The sequence below is a fragment of the Cotesia glomerata genome, linkage group LG2, assembly GCF_020080835.1.
Source record: "Cotesia glomerata isolate CgM1 linkage group LG2, MPM_Cglom_v2.3, whole genome shotgun sequence".
In the NCBI taxonomy this organism is placed as follows: domain Eukaryota; kingdom Metazoa; phylum Arthropoda; class Insecta; order Hymenoptera; family Braconidae; genus Cotesia; species Cotesia glomerata.
The window spans coordinates 17,237,022-17,255,159 of NC_058159.1; the positions used below are offsets into that span (position 1 = coordinate 17,237,022).

General features: G+C 37.4%; 1 long non-coding RNA gene across 1 annotated transcript; it reads right to left on the minus strand.

The window, feature by feature from the left end:
• Positions 1–13,128: 13,128 nt before the first annotated feature.
• LOC123258903 lies at positions 13,129–13,860 on the minus strand. The gene is made up of 3 exons (XR_006508164.1): positions 13,821–13,860; positions 13,364–13,512; positions 13,129–13,272 (listed from the first exon to the last, which is right to left on the minus strand). It is a non-coding gene; the product is annotated as an uncharacterized LOC123258903 (long non-coding RNA).
• Between the last annotated feature and the right edge of the window lie 4,278 nt (positions 13,861–18,138).

The window sequence follows — 18,138 nt, forward strand, 5'->3', positions numbered from 1 at the left end:
CTGCCGCTTCCAAGTCGTTGGAAACGTGCCGGTTGCTAGGCATGTGTTAAAAGCGTTCAGTAGTATACCTGGGTGTTCCAGGGCTACAATCTTGATCACCGATGCCGGGATACCATCAGGGCCAGGTGATTTTCCTGTCTTGGTGTTTGGTTTTGATTTACCTGCTGATTTGGTGTTGATTTACCTGCTTCTGTTTGGTCCCGCACACTGGCGTGTTTGGTCTCCAAAACTAAGACATTTAAAACAGCGGGTTACTTTTGCAACTGGGCGTATACGACAGTTCACCCAACCGATCATTATATGGGTCTTGTCAAGGGCCTTAATCGCACTGGCCTCGTCTACTTCGCAGAAGGCTGCCCGATTTCCTCGTGGTGTGGGTTTTGTCAAATTTACCCGTTTGACCTCCAGGCTGTCAGTGAATTGACGTTTGAATGCTTCACGGACTTCGCTCTCGGTAGAGATTTCGTCCAAGTTGAGGATCTCGATCGTTGCTGTTGGTGTTGACCGCGTCTTGACCGTACCGATGTTTGCAGTGGCTGACCTTACTGCATCGGTAAAAGCCTTGCTGTCTTCGGTCTTTCGAGCCATTTCAAGGAGAACGCCTCCGTGTTTCGTCTTTTTAATAGACTTTACGTCTACGCCCGTCTCGACAGGGCTTACCTTGGCCTTGATTTCCTTTAGGATATCAGCATAAGTTTGGCCGTCTATTGGTTGGACAAGAACAGCCTTAGTTGTTTTCTTTTTTCTCCTCGGTTTCTTAGAGGCACCCTTACTTGACTGGTTTTGAGCTTTATTAGGGGGAGCCGCTGTTTCATGCTCTTTTTCCTTCTTCTTCCTATTTCGGTCCACTGCAGTCCAGACGTCCTCCCGGGCTGTCTTTTTCTGTGGTGGCTTCTCGATTATTAAAGAAGGGCTGGGCGTGGACAGCTGCCTCTTCTTGTTATTGTCCTTTCCTTGCTGTGGTAATTTTTTAGGAGTGACCAAAGATGGCTGTGGTTTTTTGGTCAGACTCGGAGTTGTTTGGGTCGTTGAGGCCGACATGCCTGGTGATTTGTTGGCTAACCTATATGCTGTAGTGATAGATGTAACCAATTTTCTAATCTAATGATGGAGATTCTTCTTGTCCTTTATAAACTCGGCTAACTCTTCGATCTTGATGCCGAGCCTCTCCATTGGTGACTGTTGGCCTGTAACGGTCGGTACAGAGTTGATTCTTCCTCGGTAGGTTTGATTAGTGACAGGGGCAAAAGGTCCTCCACTTTTTGGAGGAATGTTGCTCAGCTGTCCGTTCTCTGCCATCTGGGCTGATTTCGTACTCCCTGTAACCTTGCTAGCATTGCTAGACAGCAGAGCCATAGGGTCTACTCCGATGTTCAAACGGTCGCTTGATAACGACGAGTTCAGGCCCGTTTGCACGCTTTCCCCCGCCGGCACTGAGGTATCCCCCCTCTGCACCGTAGACGATGTTTGAAATTGATCTGGCATTTTCATATCATCTTTTGCTAGGTTTTGGTCCACCCCGAGTATTCTATTTCCTCGGTACCCGACGCATCTGACGTGCAGATATGCTGGGCATTCCCCTATCCGCAACCTGGGGAGGCGGCCGATGCGGGGCCCAGCAAGCCCGACACGAGGTGTGTGTGTGTGTGTGGGTGTGTGTGTATGTGTGTGTGTGTGTGTGTGTGTTTTTTTTTTTTTATCATAAGGGGGGGGGAATCCTTTTTACGGATTCCAGGCATAGCTGTTCGGCCTGGATATGTGGCGACTCGACGCAGCGTCATACTAAAACTCGACGCTAACGCCCCTACCCACTAAACCCTAAACCCCTTTTCTTCTTTCCTCTAATCCCTCATGAAAACCGCCGTCAGGCATTACTTCGTGAGAGGAGGATCTAGCTACTGCTATTCCTTCTGGTGGCTAAGGTGTTATTTTTCCTTCCTTCTAGTTTCTGTCATTTGCCCTTTTTCTTTCAATGGAACGCAGCTCTGTAAGCACTTCGGTGGTAAACGTGCTTGTGGCGTTCCAGGCAGCTTCGGATGACAGCATTTCTTCTACTATTGACTCTGGTGTGATTTTCTTGTTCAGGATCTTCTCTAACTCATCACGCTGTGGGTTAAAACGAGGGCACTCAAAGAAAACGTGCTCCGCATTTTCAGCAACTCTTGGGCAAGACGGACACTCTGGGGAATTATCGTGCTTAAAGCGATAAAGGTACTCCCGGAAACAGCCGTGTCCTGACAACATCTGGGTCAGATAGTAGTTGGCCTCGCCGTGATTCCGGTTAAGCCAAACGTCAATCCTTGGTATAAGTCGATGAGTCCATCTTCCCTTCTCCGCAGCATCCCATAGTTGTTGCCATCTTGCTATACTATGTTGTCGCTCTTCAGTTCTCAGTTCTTCAGCGCTCAGTGTAGATGACCTCTTTCGGTGGTATAGGTTCCGTCTTTCCTCAGCTCGGACTCTAAAAGGCAGAGTTCCAGAAATGACGCACACTGCCTCCTCGGATATTGTGCGAAAGGCGCTTGCAACTCTCAGTGCACTTAATCGGTAGACCGGTCCGGCTTTCCTCCATGATTCTTGGGTCTGCAGCGCGTCTGTCCAAACGGATATTCCATATGTGAGCACTGATGTGACTACTGACGACAGCAATAGTCTCCTGCTCTGCTTCGGGCCTCCAACATTCGGCATCAGTCTTGATAGACTAGTTACCACCGCTGATGCTTTAGCACTTACGTATTCGACCTGTTGCTTAAAGTTCAGTCGGGCATCCAGCGTCACCCCCAGATATCGGATAAATGGTTGCGATGCGATCTCCTGCTCGCCGACATTCAGCTTGATGTTTTCTACGATCTTTCTGCTGGTGATGAGCACAGCTTCAGTTTTGTGCTTGGTTAACTGCAACTTCATCATCTCCATCCATAAGTTAATTCGGCTAAATGTGATATCGAAAGCCAGATTGATCTCTTCCAAGTGTTTCGCGACAATCACTACCGCTACATCATCGGCATATAAAACAAGTTTCACCTCTGATGGTAATGCAACTCTCAGGAGACCATCATACATGATGTTCCACAGCAAAGGACCCAAAACCGAGCCCTGTGGCACTCCTCCGGTTATTTCGTACTCCCTTGGACCGTTTTTAGTGTCATATTTAAGGACTCTGTCTGTAAAGTAGTTTGCTACCATTCTGCGCAGGTATCCTGGCACTTCTTTATCTTCGAGAGCTCGCATGATGCAGTCCCAGTTAGCGGAATTGAAGGCATTTTTTATGTCCAAGGCAGCCACTAAACAATACTTCTTTCTGCCACGTTCCCATCTCTTTCCAGCGATTGCCTCCTTAGCTGTATCGACCACCAGATGTTGATCGCATCCAGCGTTGATCGTCCTTTCCGGAAACCATACTGGCCTTCTGCTAGGAGTGGATCGACGACTGCTTCTATTCGTTGGTGCATTATACGCTCTAATATCTTACCCGCTGTATCCAGCATGCAGAGTGGTCGGTAGGATGATGGCTCGTCCGGTGGCTTCTTCCCTTTAGGGAGAAGTACAAGTCTTTGCTGTTTCCATCTTCTAGGAAAAATCCCTTCTTTGAGGCACGAATCGTAGGTATCTAAGAATAGATTTGGCGCTGCTTTAATAGCTGTTTTTAATGCAATATTCGGGATTCCATCCAATCCCGGTGCCTTATTATTCCCTACTCGGTTACACGCCTCCATCAGTTCCTCTTCTGTGACAGGTGGAATGTCTTCTCGATTTACTGGCAATGAAGAATAGCCGAACTTACTTTGTCGAGGAAACAGCGTAGAAACTATTCTTTCCAGGAGCTGTGGACACGTAGGTGATGGCATTGGCTGGCGCTTCAGGTGGGTCATGACCACCCTATACGGTCTGCCCCATGGGTCCTTTTCTACCTCATCGACGAGTTCCTTCCAACAGCGTCTTTTGCTATCTTTGATGGCCTTGTTTAGTTCTTGACGGGCCTTTTTGTATTCTGCGACCAGCTCCGCAGAGTTAGGTCATCGGTGGCCACGCTGTGATAATCTTCTCTTTTTGTGACAAGCTGTGCGAAAGGCGTTAATCTGATCATTCCACCAGTGCACCGATGGTCTTTTATTGATGCTACGCTTACGGGGCATGCAGGTGTCGCACGCCTGGGCAATTCTCGTCATTAAGTCCTTCGTCTTCTCTACAGCATTTCCTGTGATGATGGCCGAGTCACTGTCTAAGGCTACTACCAAAACTTCCGAGTCAAAGTCTTTCACTTTCCATCCAGCTGCATTAGTTTGTCTAGTTGCTCTTTGAGGGTTCCGGCCAGCTGATATTTCCCAAAGTATTGCACTGTGGTCGCTGGCGGTGTAGGTGTTTAAGACTTCCCAAGAATAGTTTCCTTTCAATAAGCTGCTGCTGACGAATGTGAGATCTATTATCGAACTAGCCTCTCCCTTGGTATATGTTGGTGTCTCACCGATGTTGAGAAGGAACACGCCCAGTGAGATCATTGCTTCACGTAGTGCCTTGCCTCGCGCATTAGTCTGCTTGCTGCCCCAGTCTACCGCCCAGGAATTGAAGTCCCCTGCTATAGCTACTGGGTAGGATTGCTTTGCGAATTCGGTTAGTCGATCCAGGAAATCAGTAAAGTCGGCAATGGAAAGGCTAGGTGGTGCATAGCAACTATAAAAACGGATGTCGTTAATAGACGCTGCTACAAAGCCGATGCTATCATTGCTCACTATGCTCTGGAAGGGAAGTTTGCCACAGGACCAGATGACAGCCTTGGTGGTGCTGTCAGTTTCCCAAGGTTGGTTATTCAGGTGTCTGTATGGCTCTGCTATTATTACTAAATCAAGCTCTAATTCACGCACGGTCTGCACGAGCAGGTCATGTGTGGCCTCACAGTGATTGAGGTTAAGCTGTAATATCCTCATGTTTGCTTGCTTGTCATTCTCTGGAGTGCCTCTTTGTATACCGGGCACCTGTATGTGCCGGCGTGATGGGCAGCGTTCTCTGCGCTCTTATTTTCCGCGCATAATACACACTTCGCTGGGTTTTTACAGTCCGCAATCTTGTGTCCTTCTTGGCCGCATCTGATGCATAGCTTGGATCGATCTGTCTTGCTTCTGCACTGGGATCCGTGGTGCCCGAAATGCCAGCATTTGTAGCATTGGGTAGGTTTCCTCGTGGCTCTAATTCGGCAGTTGACCCAGCCAATTCGGATTTTACCGCTTCCTTCTAATATCTTCTGAGCTGCTGCAGCCGGTAGTGTCACGACAGTGGTTTGGGTACCTCTGTAGGCTTTGCGGATCTTGATTGTCTCTGGTAGTATTTCGCAGAGCTCTTTGGTTACCGTATGCAGGGCAGCCTGAATATCCTCCTTTGTTGTGGTGTCATCTAGGTCTCGGATCTCGATGTCTTCTTGTGGCCCTTTGCAGATCACTTTGGCCTCCTCCTTAAGAATGTTTGCGATGGTATGTTGCAGGCCTTGGCCTTTGTCCACGCACTTCCGCGAAATCGTAATCAGCAAGTCCCCGCTTCTGGTCTTGTTGATCTTGTCCACTGTTGTGCGAACTTGCTCATCAGGGACGTCCTTCTTTATGCAACGCAAAATCTCGGCGTACTTTGCTTTCTCGGCCGGGCGGATGATCAGTGCGTCGGGTCTGATCCATTTGAGCGGTTTTTTGCGCTTAGGCTCCGGCCTGGGCTTCTTTGGAGGCTCCTTTGGGAGCTGTTCTTTGGCTAGCCTCCGTTTCTCTTTCCTTATGTGGACATCTTTCCAATCAGTCGCGTCTTTTTTTTCGGCGTTCTGCTTCATCACGTTTTTCGGAGGACTTGGTTTCAAGTCCTTTCTCTTCGTCAACCGCCCATCTATTCCATCTGGGGAGTTTCGGTCCTTCCTCTTGTTAGACTTGTTGGAAGTATGACCTTCGTCTTTAGCATCAGATTCACCGTCACCATTGCCTCCGGTGTCCATTGATTCTTCGATCTCTACAGTAAGTTGACTGCTCTTCTCCGGCGTAAAACGAGGAGTGAGTCGTCGAGGTGACTGCCATTCTTCGTCCAGTTTTTTAAACCTTCGAAGGGCTTTAACTACCCCGGTTGCCTTGGCCTTTATCTCTTTATGGATATTGACCTTTGATTGGACAAACTCATGCAGTTCGCTGGTCAGCTTTTCGAGGCGTTCCAGCGCTTGCGTCCGCTTCATCTCAGCGCTTACGGTAATCGCTGCTTCTTGGGCGTGAGGCCCACTAATACTCCTGTCCTTTTCTTGATTTTTCGTTTCTTCCATGATTTTGAGTGATACTCCAAAGCAAAAGGTCGTCTCCGAACGCGATGCCTCCGGAAGTGGAGGGGTGATCACTCTTACAGCTACCTCCATTGCTATAAGAGCTTTCGGTCATTGAAGCGGGAAATCTCAACCGCTTCGACGCTGCACCTGCTTCCTTCATCGGCTTCCTCTTACTCCCGTGGGTGCGGCACGTAGATGCCGGGAGTTACCACGTATACCGCGCTATAAGGATCATTTCGCACATCTCTTTCGAGCAGCGTCACCTTATCCGCTTGCGTACGTGATCCTAGGTCAGATGGTGTGACCAACCCTTCCTGCCGAAAGGGGAGTTTTCGTTTTTTACCGCGAGAGCTATTTTATTTCGCTCTTACCCTCTGCTCCGAAGAACAGCGAGCTTTCTCCGACCCACAAGGATACACGGACGGTGGCTGTTACTCTTCAGCTCCAATGCCTGACTTGGTCCGCGAGGGCTATTTTATTTCGCCCCAATCCGCCGATCTTACGACCGGCTAGGACCCCCCTATCCGCCACCTGGGGACGCGCCCGGTGGGAGTTTGGCTTCTTCCGACGGGTGTGTGTGTGTGTGTGTGTGTTTGTGTGTAAACCTTTTATAACATCTTAACGGCTTGACCGATTTGATCGCAGTTGGTGTCATTCGAAAGGGCTTCGCCAAACTTAGATTTCCTGTAAGTTGGAACCAATTCGGACCGGTAGATTTCGAGAAATTGCAAAAAAAGTGAAAAAAAAGTTTTTTTTTTTCATTTTTTCAAAATATCTCCGAATTGGCTAAAACTGATCGACCTAAAAAACTAATCAACTCTTAACCTTGAAAACCCGCATCGATCGCCACCAAATGCGTCAAAATCGGTTGATTTGTTCGTGAGTTATCGTTGTCGACAGAAAACCGAAAAAAGTGTTTTTTTGGAATTACATTGAAATTCCTCGTTCGAACAATTTAAACTTGAAATTGCTTTATGAGGCTCCAAAAACTGCGTCGAATGCCGCCAACCACGTGGAAATCGGTTTATTTATTCAAAAGTTATTTCAGTTTGAAAATTCAAAACATTGTGTTTTATTAAACTTCTATTAGACTTGTCAGCTCGGAGAGCTAAAAAACGTCATATGTGCAATTTTGAGCGATTAAGTATGTAATTAGCGGGAAATTGCAGGGATGGCCTTTAGGGTCAACCGTTTTCCTAATTTTTTTTGTTCATTTTTGTAGTTTATTAATTAATTAATTAGGGGCCAATTGGACAGCATTCAAAACTGTTACACTTCTAAAAAGCATTGAAATGATGGATCTCTGTTGATTTAATATTTTTTTCAAATTTTTCATCCCGAGTATTTACTGAAAATTTCTCATTTGCCTATCTTTTTATATTGAGAACTTTGAGAATTTTTAATAAAATAAAAAAAAATATAATATAGTCAGCCCTTACACATAGTTGAATAATAAAAATTCCTGACTTACCGACATTATACGCTCGTTTTACGGTCTACTATGCATTACAGTATTACAGACTACTGTGCATCCACCACCAAGTTACGGTTTTTTGACAATTTATATGTTTTCGAATGACTGTCAAATGACAGACGATCGATCGATGATCTACGATTTTTACTTAGGTAAAAAATCGGGGAAACCAAGTAAAAATTTGGTTTTTCGAAGAGTGAAGTATAATAACTATACAGAATAAAAACCATAAAGTAACAGTGAAAAACTTTCACAATGATACTCGTCGTTCACTGTCAAACGACGGTCGTTCGATAGTCAAGCGACGGTGATTTGACGATCATTTATCAACACTGTGAATTCACGGTGCATTTACCGTCGTTTCACGATAATTTCATCGTGACCACGAATTCGCCAGGGATGTTGCGCAAACAATTAAATAAGAAGTTAGAATCAAATTAGTTAAAAAAAAGACTGGGTCGGTTATTTGCAAATATTTCGAAAAGTTTTGCAGATATCAAGAATTTGAGAAGACCTAAAAAGAGCAGAAATTTTGCTATGAAAAAGTACAGGTTCCTAAATTATAGCACCAATATTTGTCATTTTCATTTAACGGTAAAAATAGGACAAAACCACGTAAATCTGCGTGCACATGCATCGGCCAACTCTGACGCTTCAACAAAAAAAAATTATTTTAACATATTGAATTGAATTGTAAGGAATAAAGAAAATTAGACACTTCCTGGATAGTTGAATGAACTATAATCCGGTGGCAAAAAATTTGTATTTTAACTTTTTTGTAAATTATCCTTTTGTTAATTAGCAAATTTTTTTAAAATCGAAGTTAACAAAAAAATTTCGACAATTATGAAACCGGAAGCTACAAATTTTATTCTTTTTTTTTACCTATTTTTCGATAGCTTCAAAAAAGACTCTCATCGGAAAAATTGAAAAATTATAATTTTCAATTTTTTTTTACAAACAATTAAAATTGCTAAAAGAGAAAAAATCTAAATAAAACATAGAAAAAAATTTTTTTCTTTTAATCTTAATAATTTTATTTTATACCGTTAATATATATTCCAAAATAAATTTTTTATATTTTTAGTCATAATTGTTTGAAAATGTGTTGTAAACAAATGTGTTGTTTATGACAAATTTATAATTTTTTTTTTTAATTATGCTCAAAAATGAAAATAACTATTTTTAAGATAAAAATCGTTTCTTAAAAAAATTTTTAACTTTCCGCTAAAAAATTGAAAATTTTTCAAAATCAGGAAGTTATTGGTTTTACCCTGTTTTTCGAAAATCGAGTTTTCATCATATCTCGACGTTTTGAGGTCCTAGGAAGCTTCCCTGAATTTTTTCGCGATTAATTTTTTCGCAATTACAAAAAAAAAAATTAGGAAAACGATTGACCCTGAAGGCCATCCCTGCAACTTCCCGCTAATTCCATACTTGAGTGCTCAAAATTGTACTTATCACGTTTTTGAGCTCTTCGAGCTCAAAAATACTATTTATGTGTTGTTTGGAGCTCTCCGAGCTCAAACATCTGATAGATGCTTAATAAAACACTATTTTGTGTATTTTCAAACTGCAATAACTTTTGAATGAAAGAATCGATTTTCATGCGGTTAACGGAAATCGACGCAGTTTTTTGAGCCCCATAAATAATATTTAAATTTGAATGGATCCAACCAAGAATTTCGGGTGCCACAACTTAGTCCTAACAGAGACTATACAAAACGTAATGTTTTTAGCAAGGTGCAATATCCCAAACGTCTGATGTCGAGATAAGCACATGTAAGAAATGTGACACTTGCCGAAAATTAGTTTTCATAAACGTTACTTAATCCTAAAATGTATATGCTAGGAATGTGATGTCTAAAGAACGTTCATGTTAAGAAACGTTATACTTCAAAAATGTAAAGCTTCTAAAAGCGATAGCGTCACAAGTGTGCCATTTGTAAATCGTTCAAGGTTCTAAACGTGATGTTTCCCTAACGTCATACGTTTAAAAAAATTCAGCCGCGTTACCGACTGCAAAACAAGTCAAATTCAATCGATATTATAGATTTCTTATGATACTATACCTGGAAATTTTCGTCTATAAAATCACACTGTCATATGTCCAAACGTCAAAAATTTTATTTGACAAAAATTCAAGTCAGAATGATATTGATGAGCAAACTTAAATCCTCTTTGAGTTGTGAGAACAATGACATTAAAGTTAGCAGTCACTTGACAATTAAAAAAATTTTTTTAACAAACAAATTTGTTACAAAAAATTATTTTAAAAAATTGTTTTGCCGCCAAGGCAAAAGAGAGTTGGTCACCCCGACTCTCATAACTATACCTGTTTTGCCGCCAAGGCAAAAGAGAGTTGGTCACCCCGACTCTTATAACTATACTAAAATCTTAACTATACTCGAGACTCAAGAAGATTCGTTTTTATGACTGTTCTCCACGAACATGTCCAATAACACGTTTTGTAATGGCTGCTGCACCTGCGCACCATGAGCTAGCGGGAAGAAGCCCGGCCGGCACGAAGCACGAGGCGCGAGACGCCATGTGCGAAGCAGTGCAGCCAGATCGTGGGTAGAAGTTACCCTTTCCCTAGACCTCTACCCACACGCCACACAATGATACACTACTGTATCCGTGAGCGAGCAGCGTCGATGTTGCTCGGAAGGAGCCGAGAGCGACCGAAGTCCGTTGCCCCTCGCGCGCCAAAGTTCCACCACCAAACCGCCAGCATTTACTCCAATACATGGAAGCTGAGCACGTTCGTGAGTCGGCAAGCCAAAAGTGAGGCTTGGAAAAAAATGAAGTCAGCGCGAGGATCCTCGCGTGTGACGTCATGCGTCAAATTTTTTATGTTTTCAGGTTCTTCTTTTATAAATTATAAATTATAATAATAATAATAATAATTATTATTATTATTATTATTATTATTTATCATTAATAATTGTTATTACGGTTAATTCTTACTCGGAATTCCTAAATGCAAGTTAAATATAAATTACCACTGTGTACCTGTAAGATGCCTTGATAGGCGCGCGGTAAATTTTTTGGCTCGGGTGCCTAAAGTACCGGGTTCGAGAACTCGGCAATTTTTTTTTTTTTTATTTTTTTTTAAACAAAAATATTTTTTATTTTGTTTTTTTAATACAAATTATTGTTATTACTTGTTAATTTTTTTTTTTGCTTATAATTAAATTTTTACACAAGCAAACGTATAAAATTTATTATTAAAATTGTAATTATTGTTTTATTGTTATTCTTACTATTATTATTATTATTGTTATCATTATCATTATTATTATTGTTAATATTATGGTTAATAGTTAATGATAACTTGAAATTCCTAAACGCAATTTAAATATAAGTTTACTCATACTCAGTAAGCTGTCTTGATAGGCGCGCGGTAGATCTTTTGGCTCGGGTGCCTAAAGTACCGGGTTCGAGAGATCGGTAATGTTTTTTTTTTTTTTTTTTTTTTCAAACAAAAATTTTTGTTATTTTGTTTTTTTAATACAAATTATTGTTATTACAATGCCTTTCAATGATTCGTACCGGTCAAGAATTTTACGGAAAATGGAAACATCAAAATTTGGCCAACTCTAAATAAAGAGATCACTAAGTAAAAAATTTATATAAATATTATATTAGAAATAATAAAAAAATTATTTGTCTAAATAAGGATAATTCAAAATTTCGATATCAATAAAGGTAGTAATGTAAAAATTTAGTCACCAGAAAAATTGGAATTATTTTAAAAAAGATAAGCATAAAATTATAAAATTTAAAAATAAGATATCTATGAAATTAGACAAATCATAAAACAAACAAGTGAAATGACAGATATTTAAAAAAATGGAGAAGAATAAATTTAGACAAGTTAATAAAAAGACAACTGAAAATTTAGAAATATAAAAAAATTGACAGTTTTAATTATTCGTAAACTTAAAAAATATCCATCTCTAAATATAGACCAGTAAATTTAGATATCTTTAATTTTGGACATCTCTAAATATTTACAAATATAAATTTTTACAATTTTTAAAAAAGACGATTAAAAACATAGTAATCATACAAAATAAGTACTAAGAAATTTAAAATACAAAAGATAGCTAAAAATTAATTAATTTTCCTGTGACCGCTGCTCCAGGAAGTTATAAAGTTATTTGCGATCAATTGTCCTGTTATTTTTAAAACACACCAAGATTTTGCTTTTAATCTTAGTAAAAAATATTTTCGAGGACCCGGAACTACCAACAGCTCCTGTGACCGCTGCTCCAAGAAGTTGTAAAGTTATCGAACGCAAATAATGGATTGCGGGGGTGGACGTTAACAATGAAAATTAAAAATTTCCGATATCTAGCTCCTACAGACTCCTAATTTTGTATGAATTTTGTGTAAGTGATGTAAAAATAATTTATGAACGAATTTTACGATATCCCACTCCACAGAGGAATGCGGGGCTGGGTCTTAACAATGAAAATTTTAAATTTTTTAGCTGTAGCTCCTAAAGGCTCAAAATTTGATAAGTATCTGCTATATGCGAGGTAGAAATGATCTAAGAGTGGATTTTATGACAATCTACTCCCAATATGGATTGCGGGGGTGGACGTTAACAATGAAAATTAAAAATTTTCGACTTTTAGCTCCTACAGATTCCTAATTTTGTATGAATTTTGTATAAGTGATGTAAAAATAATTTATGAACGAATTTTACGATATCCCACTCCACAGAGGAGTGCGGGGGTGGGTCTTAACAATGAAAATTTTAAATTTCCGAGCTGTAGCTCCTATAGGCTCCAAATTTGGTAAGAATCTGTTCTATGGGATGTAGAAATGATTCAAGAGCGGATTTAATGACAGCCGACCCCCAATATGGATTGCGGGGGTGGGCGTTAACAATGAAAATTTTAAATTTCCGAGCTACAGCTCCGACAGACTCATAATTTTTTATGAATTTTCTGTAAGTAATGTAAAAATAATTTATGAACGAATTTTACGATATCCCTCCCCACAGGGGGATGCGGGGGTGGGTTTTAACAATTAAAATTTTAAATTTTCGAGCTGTAGCTCCTATAAGCTCCAAATTTGAAAAGAATCTGCTATATGCGATAAACTGAAACTAAGGAAACGACCCAAAGTCGAAGAAAGTATTTACTAGCGTTATAGATTGAAATATAGATTAACTATTAAGTTGGAATACTAAAATAAAATAATAAATTATAAAATTAGTGTAAGAAAAGTAGATTTAAGCGAAAGATGTATCAGAGTTTGTGAGACAAGCTGTACATCTGGTGCCAATAAATAATAAATAAAATTCTCTTATGAGTATTAAAATCAATAATAAAATTTAATGAATCATAAATAATTATGAATTATTTTTTTTTCTCCATTCAAATTTTAATCGTTCTTGATTGGCCAATCTTTTTAATTTTTGTTCGGTTAAAGAGAATAAATTGTCGCGGAATTCCTTAAAAAACAAGAAGGTGTCATAAAGAGCCCTGATGAATGATCCCTATTGAAAATAAAAAGAAATTATTATTGTTAATTATTAAGCAAAATTAATTATTAACTCTAATACTAATCAAGGAAATTTAATGTTTTACATTTCGTGCTTGATCATATGCAATTCTATAAGAATCACTTTGTGATTCTTTAAAAGCCATTGCCTCATGAATGCGACAATCTCTCAAAAAAATTTTCACAATAGTAGTGCATCCAACGACATAAATCCCATCAATCTGGTCGACAAAATCTATTTAAGAACAAAAAAAAATTCTTAATGATTTTTGTGAAATTAATTGATCTTATACTCAAAGAAAAATTTAATTATCAATGAAAAAAGTATTCAGAAAGACATAAGTTGTTTTAGAGCAAGAAAAAATTTTCTACAGTCAAGAAAATATTCTGCACTAAAGAAAGTGTTACATAAGTAACTAAAATATTCGATAACTAAAATAATTAAAGCTATCCAATATATTTTCTTGAGTCAAAAAAAATTGATCAATGATGTATGGATTTGTATCAAACATGATAAACAAATAATGACTATTATTGACTTACCAATTATTTGTTTTTTAATTTCATGAGACCAATCGTGAGGTTCAAATGTTTTATCTCCATTTACTATTAATTGTTCTAAATCCAAATTATTTAAATCCATTTCGAAAAAAATTGGAAAAAATTTTTTTTAATTTGTTATTTTATATTTGGTTATTTTATTGTTTTATTTATTGAACTTTAAATTTTATTTTTATTTACATTAGTTAATTATTTTGTAAATATACTTATTAATAATATTGGTTGAATATTCTTTGTAAATAATATTAATTTTTTAGTTTATAAATATATTATTTTAGTTATTAAATTGAAATAGGTTAATTATTTGTAAATACATAACTTCAGTATGCTTATATTTAGGATGACATTTGTTTTGACACTTTTTTTATTGTGTCAAAATAAAAATATTATCAGACAGCTGTCACGATAAATATTAAAAAAAACTGATCTTATTGATTTAATAAAATCTATTAGACCGGATTTAAGTGAGCTTAATTGAGTGAAGTTAAATAATCTATAATTTTTTTTCATTTTTTTTTTTTGTTAATAAGGTGATTCCTTAATAATAATAGAATTTTAGTTAATGTAGTGTTGATGATAATTTAGTGAAATGCTACTCAATTAAGAATTAATTTTATGGATATTCAAAGTGAGTGAAATCAAACCAAAAGTGATTTCTTCTTTTTAATGTTCTTGCAGTCTTGGTGAGTTTTTATTTAATCGTTTTTCTGTTTTAAAATATATAATCTATATATATATAAGAAATTTCCACCTATATATTGACTCATCACGATATCTCTGAAACCATAAAGCGTAGAGACTTGAAATTTGGTAGGAATATTCCTTTCGCCGTGTAAAGGTCAGCTAAGAACGGATTTTACGAAATTCCACCTACAAGGGGGATTGCGGGGGCGTTGACAATGGAAAATTCCCATTTTTAAACTATAGCTCCTATTTACTCCAAATTTGGCAGGAATCTCCTGTATGTGATGTAGAAATGATCTAAGAGCGGATTTTATGACAATCTACTCTCAATATGGATTGCGGGGGTGGGCGTTAACAATGAAAATTTAAAATTTCCGAGCTATAGCTCCTAGAGAATCCTAATTTTGTATGAATTTTTTGTAAGTGATGTAAAAATAATTTATAAACGAATTTAACGATATCCTACCCCACACGGGGTTGCGGGGGTGGGTGTTAATAATTAAAATTTTTAATTTCCAAGCTATAGCTCCTATAAACTCCAAATTTAGTAGAGGTCTTCTATATGTGATATAAAAATGATCTAATAATGGATTTTACAACAAATCAACTCCAATAATGATCGAGGGGATGAGTGTTAACCATGAAAAATCTTAATTTCCAAACTATAGCTTCTAAAAACTCTAAATTTGGTAGAAATTTTTTATCTCTTATGTAGAGATCACCTCAAAATGGATTTCAATAAAGTCTACTTCCGATAGGAATTGCGGAGGTGGGTGTTAAAATCTAAAATTTTCATTTCCAAACTGTAACTTCTACAGACTCCAAATTCGGTGAGAATCTTCGTGTATGATGTCTATTTCAGTTAAGGGATTGCGGGGGCATTGATAATGAAAATTTCCCGTTTGTAAAATATAGTTCTTATAGACTCCAAATTTGGTAGAAATCTTCTACATGTGGTGTAGAAATAATCTAAGAGCGTATTTAACGACGAATCACCCCCAATAAGGATTGCGAGGGTGGGTGTTGACAAAAAAAAATCTTAATTTCCAAAATATAGCTTCTAAAAGCTGTAAATTTGGTAAGAATCTTTTATTTGTCATGTAGAGATCATCTCAAAACGGATTTCAATAAATTCTATTTCCAACAGGGAGTGCGGGGCTGGGTGTTAGAATTTCAAATTTCCATTTTCAAACTGTAACTTTTACAAACTCGAAATTAGGTCGGAATCTTTCATTTGTCATGAGGAGATCATCTCAAAACGGATTCCAAAAAATTCTACTTCCGATAGGGATTGCGGGGGCATTAACAATGAAAATTTCTCATTTCCAATCGATAGTTTTTATAGACTCAAAGTTTTGTTGAAATCTTTTATTTATAATGTAAAAATCATCTCGAATAGGATCTTACGAAGTTCCTCCCCCACATAGGAGTACGGGAATGATAATTGTCAAAAAATTCATATTCTTTAAATACAGTTCCTACAAATATAAAATTTGATAGAATCTCAAGAGAAACAGACAAATACCGAGATGGCCTCCAACGTCAACGGATTTAAATATTTTTCTTACTTAATAATGATATTTTCTTACAACAATCGTCTCTTTGGCAGCGGCAAAAAAGTCATTGTACCGTTTCCAAAATTTAACATTACATATAGCTATTCAGTCAACGGACTAAGAATTTTACATAAATTTTATTTTTGCTGATCACATAATCGATGAATTGTTCTCATTACGGGATCGCGAAAATGTAACAGATTAAAAGCATTGCATTTTCTAAACACATGAGATATAGAAAAGAAATTTGAGATATAAAAAATATGAAAAAAAATAAATAAAAATAAAACATAAAATTTAATTTATTTCCTTTTCAATTCGCCCAGCGAAGCGGGCGGGAAACCGCTAGTATTTATATAAATTTTTTACTTAGTGATCTCTTTATTTAGAGTTGGCCAAATTTTGATGTTTCCATTTTCCGTAAAATTCTTGACCGGTACGAATCATTGAAAGGCATTGTAATAACAATAATTTGTATTAAAAAAACAAAATAAAAAAAATTTTTGTTTGAAAAAAAAAAAAAAAAACATTACCGAGCTTCCGAACCCGGTACTTTAGGCACCCGAGCCAAAGATCTACCGCGCGCCTATCAAGGCAGCTTACTGAGTATGAGTAAACTTATATTTAAATTGCGTTTAGGAATTTCAAGTTATCATTAACTATTAACCATAATATTAACAATAATAATAATGATAATGATAACAATAATAATAATAATAGTAAGAATAACAATAAAACAATAATTACAATTTTAATAATAAATTTTATACGTTTGCTTGTGTAAAAATTTAATTATAAGCAAAAAAAAAATTAACAAGTAATAACAATAATTTGTATTAAAAAAACAAAATAAAAAATATTTTTGTTTAAAAAAAAATAAAAAAAAAAAAAAATTGCCGAGTTCTCGAACCCGGTACTTTAGGCACCCGAGCCAAAAAATTTACCGCGCGCCTATCAAGGCATCTTACAGGTACACAGTGGTAATTTATATTTAACTTGCATTTAGGAATTCCGAGTAAGAATTAACCGTAATAACAATTATTAATGATAAATAATAATAATTATTATTATTATTATTATTATTATTATTATAATTTATAATTTATAAAAGAAGAACCTGAAAACATAAAAAATTTTACGCATGACGTCACACGCGAGGATCCTCGCGCTGACTTCATTTTTTTCCAAGCTTCACTTTTGGCTTGCCGACTCACGAACGTGCTCAGCTTCCATGTATTGGAGTAAATGCTGGCGGTTTGGTGGTGGAACTTTGGCGCGCGAGGGGCAACGGACTTCGGTCGCTCTCGGCTCCTTCCGAGCAACATCGACGCTGCTCGCTCACGGATACAGTAGTGTATCATTGTGTGGCGTGTGGGTAGAGGTCTAGGGAAAGGGTAACTTCTACCCACGATCTGGCTGCACTGCCTGTAACCGACACAATATACCCGCTAGCCTCGCTAACACTTAATTTCATTTATTCTGTGTTTTTCATTGTGAACAATTACATAGTAATACATCCATTCTGATATTAAAGTAACTCATCTAGTTAATTAAATTCGTATTCTTTATCGTGAAAATAATATAAATTCATCGTAATTAAATTTAAACACTTTTGATAGTTGTGACGCAGTACTTTGGTGTGGCGTCGCGGCCATTGTTTTAACTTACACGCCGGGTAATAAGACGTGTAATTTCATCACCTTTAAATATTAATTTAACTTCAAATTCTTCAGTAATGAATAATAATTAATTAGATTTCGAATAAATTTAGCTTCATAATACGCAATTTAACTTATATTAAAAATATTGAACTTAGTGCTTCTCACGTAATAATCATCAAATATTGCAATTTATTTAAATTCTCGCGAATAATGCATAATTAATCAAAATAAATTAAAAATAGTTATAATCACGAAATAATTCAAATTGACTAATTAAAATCTATTTCATCTCAATTTAACTAATCAATTTATTGTCTCAAATCATAAATACGTTCGATCCTCTCGGATCAATTGAATCGATCTTTTCAGATCAAACCCACATTGATCCTCTCGGATCAA